The sequence below is a fragment of the Taudactylus pleione genome, unplaced genomic scaffold, assembly GCF_031769625.1.
Source record: "Taudactylus pleione unplaced genomic scaffold, aTauple2 ptg000093l, whole genome shotgun sequence".
In the NCBI taxonomy this organism is placed as follows: Eukaryota; Metazoa; Chordata; class Amphibia; order Anura; family Myobatrachidae; genus Taudactylus; species Taudactylus pleione.
This window is the reverse complement of record NW_028284495.1, coordinates 4315628-4330870: the sequence shown is the minus strand read 5'-3', so window position 1 is coordinate 4330870 and position 15243 is coordinate 4315628. Positions and strand designations below refer to the sequence as shown.

General features: G+C 41.1%; 1 protein-coding gene across 1 annotated transcript in view; it reads right to left on the bottom strand.

Annotated features, from left to right (window-relative positions):
• Window positions 1–15243, bottom strand: part of ATP6V1H (ATPase H+ transporting V1 subunit H) — a 146352-nt gene that overhangs the window by 10771 nt on the left and 120338 nt on the right. The window lies entirely within an intron of this gene.

The following is a 15243-nucleotide window of genomic DNA, read 5'->3' as shown; positions in this document are numbered from 1 at the left end:
AAACCCCATTAGGGTTATTAGTGTGTGACATCTCTTGGAAGTTGGAACAAATTTGATTACTGCAGATGTTCATAAACAGTTTTTCCATAATGTAGGAAATGTGAAAAAAATTGTTGCAGGAAATGTTTTTTGTTGAATTATGGCAAATTGGAAAAATTAACTACTTTCTTGAAACCGTAAAGAGAGTATTTCTATGGCATTAAAAGCAGTAAGTAAAGTACTGGATAATATATACAACATGGGATAAGAAAGTGTAATACTAGGACTCAAGAGATCAATCAGAGGAAGTGCAGATAAGCCAACTTCAGTTTCTTCTACTGTCTTATGGGGCCCATACATCACCAATCGAATGGTGAAATTGTACATTTTGCAGATGATTGTGTAAAAAAATAAAAATAAAAAATAGTCGATGTATGGGGGATCATTGGTTGCCGATTCTGACCAAAAAGTGATTGGAACTGGTGAATCAGGTTGTCCAACATGTTGGATTTTGCCAACCAGTTGAGGCTGAGGATTGTAATTTTTCAGCCGTAGAACAATTTTATTTAAATGTAACTAGTAAAATGACTACCCTTTGATATGATGTATGGGCACTTCCATGATTTGCCGGACCAGTCTTTGGATGAAAAAGATTTGCGCATCACTGAAAAATATTGGCACATTATGAGCGCATATTGGTGTATTGGAGAATCGTTAAGTCTGAAAAAATGCAGAATTCGTGAATAGGTTTGTGATTGCTGATGTATGGGCCCCATTAGATGTAGGTAGATATAAATTATTATCCACACTGGTGCCAAATGATAGGGATCAGACTAAGGAAAAAGTATGAAGCAGAAGCTTTGTTACCATACCCAGTTAACTGCCCGCCTGTTAGTCAGTCATACAATGTAATCCAGTGGTGCTCAATTATTTTTTAGTTAATATATATATATATTTTTTTAAGCTGGGTCCTAAAAAGCGTTCAAATGCCAAAGTGAAGTTCCTATTATTATTCTGGAGTTCCCAGATTGCAATCTTACAACAGATACTGGAATCCCAATTGGGGTCTTTTTGTGAATCAAAAGTAGGCTCAGAATTCATAATCCATTTTTATGAACATTGGTTTAGCAAAGGAAGGGAACTTGATAAAAATCCGCTAATAGGTATGTATATCCTTTTGGGCAGAAGTGAAATATTCTTTTAGTAGTAAGTAGACTAAGTATACCTTGGTAGGTAGCACTGAAATGAGTAGCTAGCTGATCGCAGTCGTGTAACTTTCACTTGCTTAACTTTACGCTTGCCAGTAACAAATCTGTTAGTGCTTGCCTGGGAGGAATTCCCTAACTATTTTTAGCTTGGCCTGGTAGACCAGTAAACATGTCATGGTGTGCTATATCTTGTGCATCCTTTGTGAAAATCAACCTTGTAGGTTGAGCTAACTGCTTTGATGATATTTGTCTGTTATTACACCACACTACATATGCATACAAAGCCGCCTGAGTGGGTGGAACCAGATAAGTGTAAGTAATATGTATCAATGTGTATGTAGATAAAACTAAATGATGAGCCAAGGCCAATAATTCATGGTAAATATAAATACAACTATGTCAATAGTATCAGAAGATAGAGGTCAGGATAAACTTTTTGGGATTCTGTGTTGTCACAAACTAGGAGCAACCCCGAGGTGCGAAGCCTATTGGATCCTGGGATTCACACAGGGGACTTTGGACTTCGCTGCAGCCCTCCCACCGGTTGCGGCCTCCTGGGCGTAATCCAGATGTAACTAGCAGAGAACAACTTGGAGGATGACACAAGCCAGTAGTAATAGTGTGCAGAAGAAATAACACTGAGCTCAGGAAGACTCAATTAAGACAATAACAGAAAATTTCCTGTGGACCTCTGGAGGCACTAGTTGCCAGCTGAGTAACCAGCAGAGTTTCCACAGAAGACACTGGAGAGCAGGAAAATATTCAGCAGAGTATCCACAGGAGATACTGGTGAGCAGGAGTGTCCACGGGAGACAATGGAGAGAAGGAGAATATTTAGCAGAATTTCAAATGAGATTGTAAAATCTAATTTCATGAAGATTGAGGCAACCTTAATATGGTTAAATAGCTCAGTGATGAGTGGAAGTGGACATCTATTTTGATTGTGATTACATTTAAGCCTGTACAGTCTATGCATGGTCTCAATGAGGCATTCCTCTTTCTTTACAAAGAAAAAACCTGCCTCAGATGCTTAGGTGAGGAAGATGGTCGAATAAGACCCTGCTGAGGCTTTCTTGGATATAATCAGACATTGACTGAGTCTCAGGGAGTGAAAGTGGAAAGATATGACCCTGAGGACGGTGCTTTCCAGGCATTATATCAATGACCCTGGGGCAGTGCTCACTGTTTACAATGGGATGCGGGCATAATCCCGACCGCAGGGATTGTGTTGCTCAGAATGCCAGCGCCAGAATCCCGATGCCTGTCAGAATGCCGAAAGTAGTGAGGTTAGGGGGAGGGTTAGTGTTAGGCACTAGAGGAAGGGTTAAGGTTAGGCACTAAGGGGGGGGGTGTGAGAAATAGTTTTAGGGTGCGGGGAGGGGGAGGTTAAGTTTAGGCACTATGGGGGGAGGTTAGGTTCAGGCACTGGGGAAGGAGGGTTAGGATACCAACCAACAGGTGTCAGTTTCCTAACCCTGTCGGGATGCCGGCGTCGGGATTCTGACCGCCGGGATCCCAAGCCCAACCCATTTAGGACATACGTCTTGGAGAGACTTGTACAAAATACGCAAAGAATTTTCTGTGTGTAGAAGCTAGGGTCAGGGTTGGAGACACTTTACTAAAACAGCAACCAAAACAAGAGGATCCAGAGAAAAGAACTTGAAAAGCCAAGGAAGACCAAGAACTACAGATGCAGGAGGCTGAGGTAGATCCAAAGACAAAAAAAAAAAAAAAGAGATTAATTCTGACTGAAGTATTCCAACCTGGATATGAATGGGAATAGTCTGGAGGTGAACTGCTCCTTTCAGAATGTAGCTCCCATTGATGCCTGGGAGGAATAGGGGTAAATCCAGAGATTGAGTGGAAAGCTTAAAATTTGTTGACCAGAGTAGTTACCGCCAGCACCGGAATCCAGAAGAGCAGCCAGTGTAATGAATCCAGAAGAGATTTCCAGATAGACTGGGAATGAGCAAGCTAATAAAAAGTTTGGGAGGGTTTAGAAAACCCTATCCAGTACCAATTAGTTCATATTTACTGGACAATGAGTACAATTTGCCAGTAGATGCTCAGGAAAATAAAAGTAAAATCAGAATTTATTTTTGAAACTCTCTCTTCAGGTGTGAACTGAGAGCACCCCAATTGCATATGCTTCTCCTGAGCTTGCACTTGTGCCTGGAACTGAGGAACTATATGGATTTTAGAGCTGAAAGGGACATCCTTTTTAAGTTGACCTTTACATAAGACTTTTTTGGTACACTGGAAATGTATTCATTAAGGGAGGATGGGAGTTCCCATGCAGCTAATTCGTTCTTGATGCAGTCTTCCAGGCCTTGAGTGAAAACTGCAGCCAAAGGCCCATTATTTCACTGTAATTCAGAGGCTAAGTCTAATGAATATCCAGCAAAGTATCCACATGAGACACTGGAGAACAGGAGAATATCCAGCAGGGTATCCACATGACACAGTAACTATAGTAGCCAGGCTATCAAGCACATATGCAGACAAAGATCTGTTACTTGTGATGTGGGTAAGAGGGGTTTAAATAGGGCATTCAAAAAGAAGGAAGAACACGCATTGGAGTAGCACAACCAGGCAGGCACATCCCTAGAGGCGGGCGCTAGAGGCCAGCTGAAGGGAAGACGCCGGCAAGATGTCGGCTGTTGCAAGCTCACAGATGGATAGTAGATGCTAGCCCATACTTCAGGATTGATAAGACCCAGTACTGAGGCGCAATGTCTAACATGCCAGCGGTATTCATCAGGTACCCCCGCAAGGAGGTATGGACTTAGATGCATCTGACATGCAGGTCGCAGCTCTCACACTTGGTTCCCTAGTACAGGTGCCAGTGTAATCTGGATAGAAGCGGAGTGTGATGTAGTTGACAAGCAGCGACAGGTCCAAACAGACAAGACGGTACCAGGGATCAGACAATATCGAGTCAGGAACAAAGTCAAGGTCAAGAAAGAGCCGTAGAAACCAGAAAGGACAAAACATTGGAGTAAGGTAATGGAGCCTATACTCTTGCACTTGTTATGTGTCCAGATACTCCCTCTTGAAGTCACAGTTGGTGTGCCTGTCCCTTTAAATCTTCCTGCAAGTTGGCACTTGCACCCCTAGGGGAGCTGCAGCTGACTGCACTTTGCAGCTGCAGCAGGAGACAGTGGGGAGGAGCTGGGTACCAAGACACCAGTAGTGGGCTCCAGTAATTTCCCATCTGCTGCCAGTCACTGTCCGGGACCCCAGTGCAGCTGGACCCGGTAAGTACCGGCCGGTGTCTGGTACAACATGACAGCAACATCCAGTGGGACACTACGGGAGGAAAGACCTGCAAGAGTCAGCAGAGCAGTTGCCACAGAAACTGTCAGGGGATGCCAGCCAAACCCCCTGGCACCACCAGAGAGGAATCCTTCCCCAGCAGTAAGCGACACCCTTGCAGTGTGTGACAACAGCGTTCGGCTTACCATGGTAATTAAAAAAAAAAATTAAGTACTTTTTTAACCATATGATGCAGTAAATACATATATTATGGAAGTATTGTGTATATCCCCAAACCAACGAATAAATATACAGATGTGTCCTCATACACTGTTGTTCAAGTTTCTGCAAACAGCCTCTCTTGGCGCACCAGGACCCGGATGTCTCAGTCGCGCCAAACGTCTTACTACCTCAAATTGTGCTTCTCATTCGCATTAATAAAACTGGGAGCTACAAAACTATTTTGCTACATTGCACTGACCATGTGTGACATTTGTATATCTGTGTGCGAGTGAGTCTGAAACTGTATATGAAGTGTTAAGATGAAGTTTATAACTAAATCCTGTGAGATTAAAGTCGCAGCCCAGTTTCCCTAGTACACTTTGAGTGGTGTTTTGCTGCATCTGTGATGAGATACGATATAAATTTAAAGAAAACTACAACACGCTACTCCTCTCCCAAGCATCTCAGTCGTGCCAAATGAAGTATAGGCACTAGGGGGAGCAATCCAATTAGGTGTGAGTTAGCTGGTTCGAGCATTTCTCACAGGGAACTTGCACTGCGATTTGCAGTTGCAATCAAATTCCAAACTCACTTTTATTTTCCAGAGTTTTTTCGTGAGCACTCCCCTATGGGTGTCAGATGGTAGGGAAAAACTATTTTATGGCAATAATGTCAGGACACCGTGCGGAACCTCTTGGACACACCCTTCCCCCCTAATGACTAATTAGGCATTTAGAAGTTTTCAATTAACTTAATTGGCCCCAGAAATTAAATGTAATTTTTTTGGAAAAAAAATTACCCCCAAATCAACTTTTTTGTTAGTTTAGGCACCCCAAATGTAATTAAATTTTTTTTTTTATTAAAAATAATTGTTCTTTATCAAGATTAAATGAAAAGTGTTTGCTTTTTATAATTTTTTAAAAAAAATTTAAATCCACAAATCAGCCATTTAAAAATCTCCAGTTCTTTCCTTATCCATACTAACAGCCTTCTATAATATGATTCTGCGAATTAAATTGTTAATTTTTTTGGGTCCAGGATGGTTTCCACACTTTTTCATGACCTTCTCTGAATTCGCATGCTATAGAAAATTAGCACAACCTCATCGCAAGTAGCGAAAATAGGCATTTCTAATTGGATCTCGCATTTTTTGGTAGTGCGCATTAATGTGACGTTTGCGAGTGACATAAAGCAAACTAATTTTTGTAAACACGCACCTAATTTGATTGAACCCTAGGTATATGAGGATAAATCTATACTCTCCGTCAGAGTAAAACAAACATGTCTAAAAAAAAAAAAAAAAAAAGGTGTTTAAAAAAACAAATGAAATCCCTGTAAATAAGAAGACTTTTATATATATATTATTGAGGTGTGTGCTGTATTTTTTTCACTTTCATAAAACTTTGTTTTCACCGTTTAATTATGTACAGGGCATGCACTGCCATTGTCCCCTGTTCACCAAGAGAATCTGGCATTCTGAACTTGTTGCTCTAAATGTCAGTTTCACTTGATCACATAAAAGAAAGGTTAGTACTGTATATATCCACATTACTGCATCTAGCAGCTGGGTCCCTAAGGAAACCATGAAAAAAAAAGAGATTAAACCAATTATAATGTCATTTATTATTGTTGTACTACATTTCCAGATGATAATGTGTCTATTAATTATGATTAATTAGAAAGCTGGAATACCCTCTCTGTTTTTATGCAAACCACTTCCAATTATGATAGCTGTGTGATAAAAGATTCAGCCCATGCTTTCTTTTACATGTGTTTATGGGAGAACTGCATCCACCTCCTAAGATATACGAAGAAAGAAAATGGTTTCATTTGTGCAGTATATTGTCACTGTGCTCTGTTTTACCTATTTATAGGATATGACTTGTAATGGGCAACTAATAATATTAAAAAAAAAGAGAAAAAGGCGCCCAAACTCCTTCCCAACCATGGTCCTCAAGGCACACTAACAGTCCAGGTTTTGAGAATAGCCATACTGTAGCACAGGTGACTTAATTAGTACCTCAGTTATTTTGATTTAACCATCTGTGCTCAAGCCTGGATATCACCGAAACCAGGACTATTAATGTGCCTTGAGGACCGAAGTTGGGAATCACTGCCTTAAACAGTCTAAATGCTGCTCTCTCAAAGCAAAGGGATAACCATACCCTAGAATCATAAAAGAAAAAAACAAGACATAGAGAGAGCACAGAGATTGAGATCAATTAAAATATATATTTTCCTTAAACCCCTGCAAAGGGCCAAATCATATATACGCATATGTAAAAATAAAATTAAAAATTAAATGTAATCCTGTTCAACTAAAAAACTGTTCTAAAGATCTGAAATTTATTGACTGTTTAGTGATTCTGAACGATGGTATGAATCTTCCCAAAAAACGGTGCTCATAAATGTTGCAAAATTGTATCTATGTTGCAGATTGTGACAGTTTCAGATAAACTAAAGGTGCATATCCACTAGCAGATAGTAGAACGACAGTACGATTACAACATTGCAATTGTACAGTCGTTCCTCTTCCCCTGCAGTGCCTACAATGAACGATATGCCGTTCAGTGTAGGCACCCTCCCTCATCCCTGAACAAGGTCAATCTGTCGTTATCGGCAGATTGACCAGCAGTTCAGGCGATGACTGATGTAGAAAATGACCAGCAGGAGCTTGCATCGCTGGTCGTTATCGACATTTTCATGCCTGATTCATGAGCGATTGAATAATAATGATTCAATAACTCATTTTAATCGGCAAGTGGATTCTGATTCACATGGGACGATTTCCCTTAATGATATGAACGATAACGTTCAACGATAAATCGTTCATATTGTTCATTTTTATGCAGTGAACAATTGACCAACGATGCGCGTTCCCGCATGAACGATAACGATATCTATTGTCGACCGTATATGCAGGTCAACTTGGGTGATTTTGTCAAGATTTGCCTGTAAGACATGACTTCACTGAAATATCTATCATAGATATCTACCAGTGTGTACACCGAAAATCGTTTGCCCTGCACTACAGAAAGTTGGAGGGAAATCTATCAGCGATATCTTCGGTTGTGCAGGTTGTACCATGCGTATGCAGCCATATTAACAGTTTCTACTTGTTTGTCGTAAGTCCTCAGATATCCACAGGATTAAAGAACAACCATTAGCCAATTTTCAATGACTTTGAAATCACAGTATATGGCCGTTTATCGGTTCCTAATCTGTGTATCAACTGAGGTTAGGGGATCCGTATCACTACCTGAGGCTGCCTGTGGTTTGGGTAGTTTTGATCTCCCGGTTCCTCTGTTTAGCCCTGTGTATCAGCTAACTTGGGGCTTCATAGCGGTGATAATATAAAGCCATTGGCTATAATTCTTACATCTTGTTTTTTAACGAATGTTACTGTCACACATCGGGGGACTTAGGAGCTCATTCAGACCCGCTCGCTAGCAAGCAGCCGTTCGTTGCAGACGATGTTCACTAATGTGAGCATGTGTGTAGTTCGCAGTGCATGTGCGCAAACTAGTAGGAGCGATCAGAATTTTCTTGCTCGCCCTGCAAAGACAGCCCAGTGGAATGAGTGAAAGGAGAGGCCGTTTCTGGGTGGTAACAGGGGCAGGCCAGTAGTAACGGGGGTGTGGAGTTGCGAACGCAGGCGTGCCAGAGTGTTTTCACGCCATTTCTGGGGCGTGCATAATTAACAGGCAGCGTCATATTACACGTCACCTAGTTGATTTTTACATTGAAGTGCTCACAGTGCTTGAGTAGGGTACAGTCAACCGCAAGCGCTGCGGTCAGATTCGATGGAACCCGATGTACTGATGGCTGTATATACTTCCTGGAGATGACGTACGCAAGTGGGCGGCTAAACACAGGCTGGTGGGCGTCTATAAACACAAAGTGATCGCTCGCCACGACATAGTGGGTGTGCTTATGCCTTGCCGTGCGAGCGGCTGCCTTTACGTCACTTAGCTGAATTTCCATACGCTGGCAGCAAGCGGTCGCATCTTGCGAGTGGGTCTGAATCAGGTCCTTAGTCCCCGTTACTCGATGTGGCGTAGTCTCAAGAGTACCATCCAGGTGTGTCCTGGCTGTTTTGGCTTCTCTGTAAGGTGTGGCTGCTCTGTCATTTCTGAGTCAATGTCCCCCGTCTAACAGTTCCTGTGTCTGTGGTGCATGGGAGCCACCATCTTGGTGTGAGTCATCTGACAGTCTCCAACCAAGTGGATTCCAGCTGCTCCAATCATGTGGCCACTCAGCCTATCAGCACTTAAGGTGCCCTACTTATACCTGGACTTGCTCACTAACCGGTGCCAGAACAAAAGCTCTACCCAGACAGCCTCCCTGGCTCAGTTTGCCACTTTTCCAGTATCTGTCTTCAGCTGTCCGCTTCAGTCTGCAAAGGTGCCATCTGTCTCCAGTTATCCACTCCAGTGTGCACAGGTACCATCTGCCTCCAGTTATCTGCTCAGGTACCATTTGTCTCCAGTTTTCCGTTTGAGTTTGCAAATTCGCCATCTGTCTTCAGCTGTACACTTCAGTCTGCAAAGGCGCCATCTGTCTCAGTCCACTAGGGCACCTGCCATCAGTTAACCACTTCAGCCTACCAGGACGTCCCTGCTCTCAGATACCCACCTTAGCCTGTTCAGACATCTGTCTTCAGGTCTCCTAGTCAGCTGCTCATCTCGATTTAGAATTCCTTCACAACCACACATTAGTAGCAGGTCTGCATGAGAAGGAGTGTCGTAAACTAACCAGATTCATCTAGGTCTCCTGTAAAGGACGCTAGCCCCAAGGTTCCTGATCAGAGCCAACAAGATTCCAGAATCCTGACAGTTACATTTTGTCTATTTTTATTGTGAGTGATGACAAAGTTGCATTTGGAGATATAACAATGAACCAGACAGAAAATAAACGTTACACAGTACTACATACAGTAGATGTAAACTTCATAATCTGCTTATATTAGTACCAACCACCACTTCAACACTATATACTAGGGATGTGCAGGCTCGGATAGGTTCGAGTTTGCACGTGGAGTTCGGATTTTTCCCTCCAAAAAAACGGAACTCAGAACGAGGCAAAACGTCATCTTACATGGACGAACATCATCATTCCTGGTCTTTTGTCCAGGAATGATGATGTTCGTCCATGTAAGATGACGTTTTGCCTCGTTCTGAGTTCCGTTTTTTTGGAGGGAAAAATCCGAACTCCACGTGCAAACTCGAACCTATCCGAGCCTGCACATCCCTACTATATACATGTTCCTAGCTCTGGCCCCGCAATAGTTAAATAAGCCACACCCTCAAATGACACCAATATGGCCAGGAACTCAAAGAAGTCAAGTCAAACAAATTCTTAAATAGCTCAAGGCTGCTGTGCTATAGGGACCACCAGGGCTGTGGAGTCAGAGTCATGGACAGCTTTGAAATAATAATTATACAGCGCATTTGCTAAGATAGACATGCGCAGTAGGAGCCGCGGCGCCAACCCCCCAATCCACTTTAATGGCAGCCACTGTATGTGAAATAGAGAAGAGAGCCAGTGGTAAGAGTCGGGTCCCTTTGACTTGGCATTCAGGTGAGTACTAATAAAGTTGGCACTGCAGGGGTGAAGGTTTACAGCATTGTGCTTTAGTTACTGGAGAATCTTTGATTTAAATATTCTTTAGTTCTAAGATATAGCCTATGATTTTGTTAAAAACTTGTTATTTATTGCAGTATGTTGCATATTTACTTTAAAAAATGTAGCAAAGTTTTCTTGGCCAGAAATTTAATAAAATAAACATTTTATGTTCAACCAATCTAAGTAGCTTGATGATTTACGTGGTAAGGAAAATACCTTCTGCTACAACTCTACTAAATTAAATTTGTTATTACTAATTAATATACATTTACCATTTCTAAAAAATAGTACTAAAAATGGTCAAAAAGTTTGGTGTACTGACTCCACAGCCCTAGGGAATTTTTTCTCCAGTTTTGATACAGTATGTAGTCATCACTACATCAGTATCTGGGAAGTATTAAACATAGCCCAAGCAGACTTTCTCCATACAAGCAGCAAGGAGACATGGCTGCATTGTAAACTGGAATAACAGTTTACAATGTTATATTACTAAAATGTTCCCTAGTTGTATCTTGACAATTTAGGAGAGGAACTGCTCCACGGGAGGTTTCTTTCCTCCCTGAGCTCGCCTTAGGACACCTGCATTACGGTTTGACAGGTGTACCGCCCCAGTCAAACTCCCCACCTGCCACTGTCCCTGGAGCGGGTCGCGCGCCAGCTTGGAGCCAGAAGCGAAAGCCCGCTCGGGGCTCGCCCACCCGCCTCACCGGGTAAGTGTGTGGGCTGACAGCATCTTGAGATGGTGTTAGCCCACTAACTGCAGTGAATCAGCGCTGCCGAAGAGAGATCTTGTGATCCCTGTCCGGTGGTCTGCAAGAGATCCCAATGTGCATGGCATTCTTTTCTGTATTATGCATATGCAGCTGGTAAACCATGTATGTGCAAGTAGCCCCTATGTGTCCGTAGGTGGAAGTAAGTGATCGCGTATGTGATTATTTTACTTCATACTGACTTCCGGCACAGGCTCTTATTGGAGCTTGTGTCCCAGCGATTAAATTAAAACATTGAAGCGAGAAGAAAAGAATCCTTATTGACGCGATCTGCAGCGATAATGATTCTTAGTTTTTAAGGGGCTCACCGCACATTAGAATAAATATGCCCCTAAGAGAGACAATCTCAGCTGCAAATACTTTTGAAATAATTTATATATTTTTTTAATAAAACAAAAAACACAATACCTTTGGTAAAATTATTACAGGTTGAGTCTCCCATATCCAAAAATTCCGATATACGGAACTTTTTTTAGCATGACTGAGATAGTGAAACCTTTGCTTTTTGAAGGTTCAATGTACACAAACTTTGTTTGAGCCACAAAATTATTGAAAATATTGTATAAATTACCTGCATGCTGTGTGTATAAGGTGTATATAAAACATAAATACATTCTGTGTTTAGATTTGGGTCCCATTCCCAAGATATCTCATTATGGCATGCAATTATTCCAAAATACGGAATATTCCGATATCCAAAATACCCCTGGTCCCAAGCATTTTGGATATGGGAGACTCAACCTGTATATATAAAAAGACAAATACTCTCAAACATGTAAATATTGGTGCTTACATGTTTAAAGTAAATCTACTACTAAAATGTTTTTATCTATTCTGCATGGCATCTGATTACTCAAGGCGTGTTAAAGTATGCATATTATTCAGTTTAATTGGCAGTAAATCCTTTCTACAATGAGCTGAGGAGATAATTACTCAATGGAAAATATGTCTCCTTGACTGTATTACAATGTATCCTGTAAGCAATACAATGAAATTTCATATTGTAAAGTGGTAGAACAATTGCAGCACACTCATGCTGGGTGTATGTCTGTTACTGCTGTTAGCACAGGATCTGTTTCTTATCGAGAGGGTAAACAAGATGTACTATATGTTGATTTCCAAAGTAGCTATAATTGCTCACAATTTTGATACAATCATATTTCACTGATGGAAATATAGGTTTTATCTGAAGTTGATTTTAAAGAAATTCATTTCCAGCACATAAAAAATGGAAATAGACAATCTATCTATTAAACGCTGCATATTTTTACTCCATAAAATAATTTGGATAAGGAAACGGCTTTGTCTGGTCCAACACAATTTCTTATCATCATGGGAATAAAAGGCAGAATCAGTGACCACAGAGAATCCTACGAGTACATGCCTTCTTAAAAGGTATACACATAAGAAATAGGTATCATATAAGGGGATATATCTTATATAGAAGATTCATTGGTCTGTTTGTCTGTCTGTCTGGTTATGCATTTGGACACCCCTGCACCGATTAAGCTCAAACTAACGTGAGGTGGTAAAGTTGGATCCTGGCCAGGATTTACGGGGATTGAGGTCCCAATCGAACCTCCAGCTTGTGTATGCTGGGCAGAACTTTGATCCGGAGAAGCTGGACAGAACTTTGACCCAGGGAGCCTATTCTGGATTTGGATGAAAACTTCACAAAGGGATGGAAATTGGTCTGGGATGCCTAATTGAGTAGTTGGGGTGCCAGCCAGACCTCACGGCGGAGTGCGCTAGGTAGAACTTTGTCCCAGGGAGCCTGTTCTGGGCCTTTCACTGGATGGACTTGGTCGACATCACATAATTTGGACGAAAACTTCACAGAGTGGTAACATTGGATCCCAGAAAACAAACTAGGGGGTTGAGGTCCTAGTCGGACCTCCCATTGGTGTACGCTGGGCAGATAAATTTGGACGACATGACATAATAAAACTTAATAACTTGAAGATCTAAACCAGGGCAATGCCGGTTACTTCATCTAGTAAGTGGTATAAATGATAATGCAGACTAACAGCCAAGCAAAGGGAGGAATTCATTTGCATACAATCATTTTGCATGTAGTAAAAACAGGACTTTACCGCAATTTTATTTTCTTCAGGCAATTCAATGCCCCCGTTTTTACAGCACCAACAATTGCACGTTTTTGGGTGAAAACATATAGGATTCAGGATAAGTTCCTGGATCCATGTGATTTCACGATGACAACTGCAAAAAAAAAAAAAGGGCACTTATTTGGGATTTTGGTTCGCCTGCCTGCGGGCAAGTGAAGCAAAAATTCCAGATAGTGCCGGCTATCGGGGACAATTAAATAACCCCCAGGGTATCAATTAGCAGCGATAAGTTACTGCCGATTATTTAATTCCCCCCTAAAACTACTCAGAGAAGGTAGAGACAATTGCTGCAACTTAATCAAACATTTATTCCACAACAACAACAAAATAGTGGAAAATTTTGCTTTATATGGATTATTATATTTATACCAAATCAATATGCCTTAAGCTTAATTAGGAGTTGGAAAAAACTCAAAATCTCAGAATTTACTAGAATACCAAAAGGAAAAAGTGTGATTGTATTAGAGGTTTTATAATCATCAGTAAGCTTTAAAAATAGGATATATTTATCTAAATAGTAAACAATAAGTTACTAGCTTATAAAATATGCTTTCATTAATATGTGGTGTTTCCTCTGATTCACCTTTCACACACTGAGAAATAGAAGTACATTCTGTATATACAAGAACATTACAAGTCACAAATAAAATCATATGGTAATAAATGTCATGCCATGGGGGCTGTAATTATCCTACAAATCAATCAGGTAGGGCAGCATTGGTCAGAGGTCAGGGCACAAACCTACACTTTCATCCTTTCGGTGCCGTTCTATAGCACAGACACCAGAAAAGGAATTACCATCAACACGTATTATTCTAGGTGTAATAATCAGCAGTATCTTTTATTCAGTAGCAGCCAGGGCTGTTTATTACTTTTCTCCACATTGTTTCTATTTGAGTGAACAAAGCGTGAGCATGCCGCCCTAGAAATAGATTATATTCACTTACTAACTACATAGTTTATATACAACTCATTTTCATATTACAAATAATGAGTCCGTATTGGGTAGACGGGTGTAAGCATGTTTGGAAGAGATTTATAAATTTACAATATACTTACCCAAAATGACAAGAGCAAAGTAACCTCTTAATAAAGGCTTGCATTCCAGGGACACAGGAGGACCCTACCGATTGTGTGATGAAACGCGTTGGGCGTGGCTTCCCCTACACTGGATGTGGTCGCGTCATTCACTGATTCCGGTGCGGCGGTGTGAGAGTGAAACCACAGGAGGTAATGCTGTCTGTCGTGGAGACTCCGGCGCAGCTTGGTGGATAAGTGACCTATGTTCAACTTCTTATTCTGAGATGTATGTGAGCTTTCTTTATTCAGTAATATTTGTTGATATAATACTCACCTTGCCCTTCTCTTCTTCTTTGTGTGAACTAAACTCTGTTGTTTCCCTTGGTTACAGGCGGACTGGAGGAAGCTGCACGACATCTGATTACACATTGCTATGGGATCAGACTGTTCTCAGATTGAGACTTTATGAGAACTGCTTTGCGCTTGTCTTAATATCCTTTTATAACCCATCCCCTGCCCCAAATGGCATAATCTCAGTGTTCACTTGCAAAGGAAGCTCCCTCTGCTGGTCATGTTCAGTGTTCCCGGGAGCACCATAAATAAATACAGCGATCAGCACACACGTGTCTATGACACTAATTGTAAGTCTAGAGGCACAGTACTAATTTCATTTGTGTAATACAAACACTTTATTAAAACAATTTTAGTTACCACTGAGTTCCATAGTCATCATTGACAAGTACAGGTATAGAGGTAATTAGTAGGTAGTGAATTATCCTCTTTCTCTATGATAGGTACAGACCCACGAAGGGGAGAGGGCAGTCAGTAACCAATTTTTTTTTTTTTCTGCATACAAGTCTAAGTGCTGCAAAGCAGCAAAAACTTTTAAAGAAAAAGAAATTTGTTATGAAGTTTGATGTCAGCCAGACTTTTAGGAGACATACTTCAAACCTCGAAGATGAATCATTTGATAGGAATGAAAAAGATTTGGGACAAAGTAAAATAGTTCCTTACACATAGGGGCATTTTCAATTACCC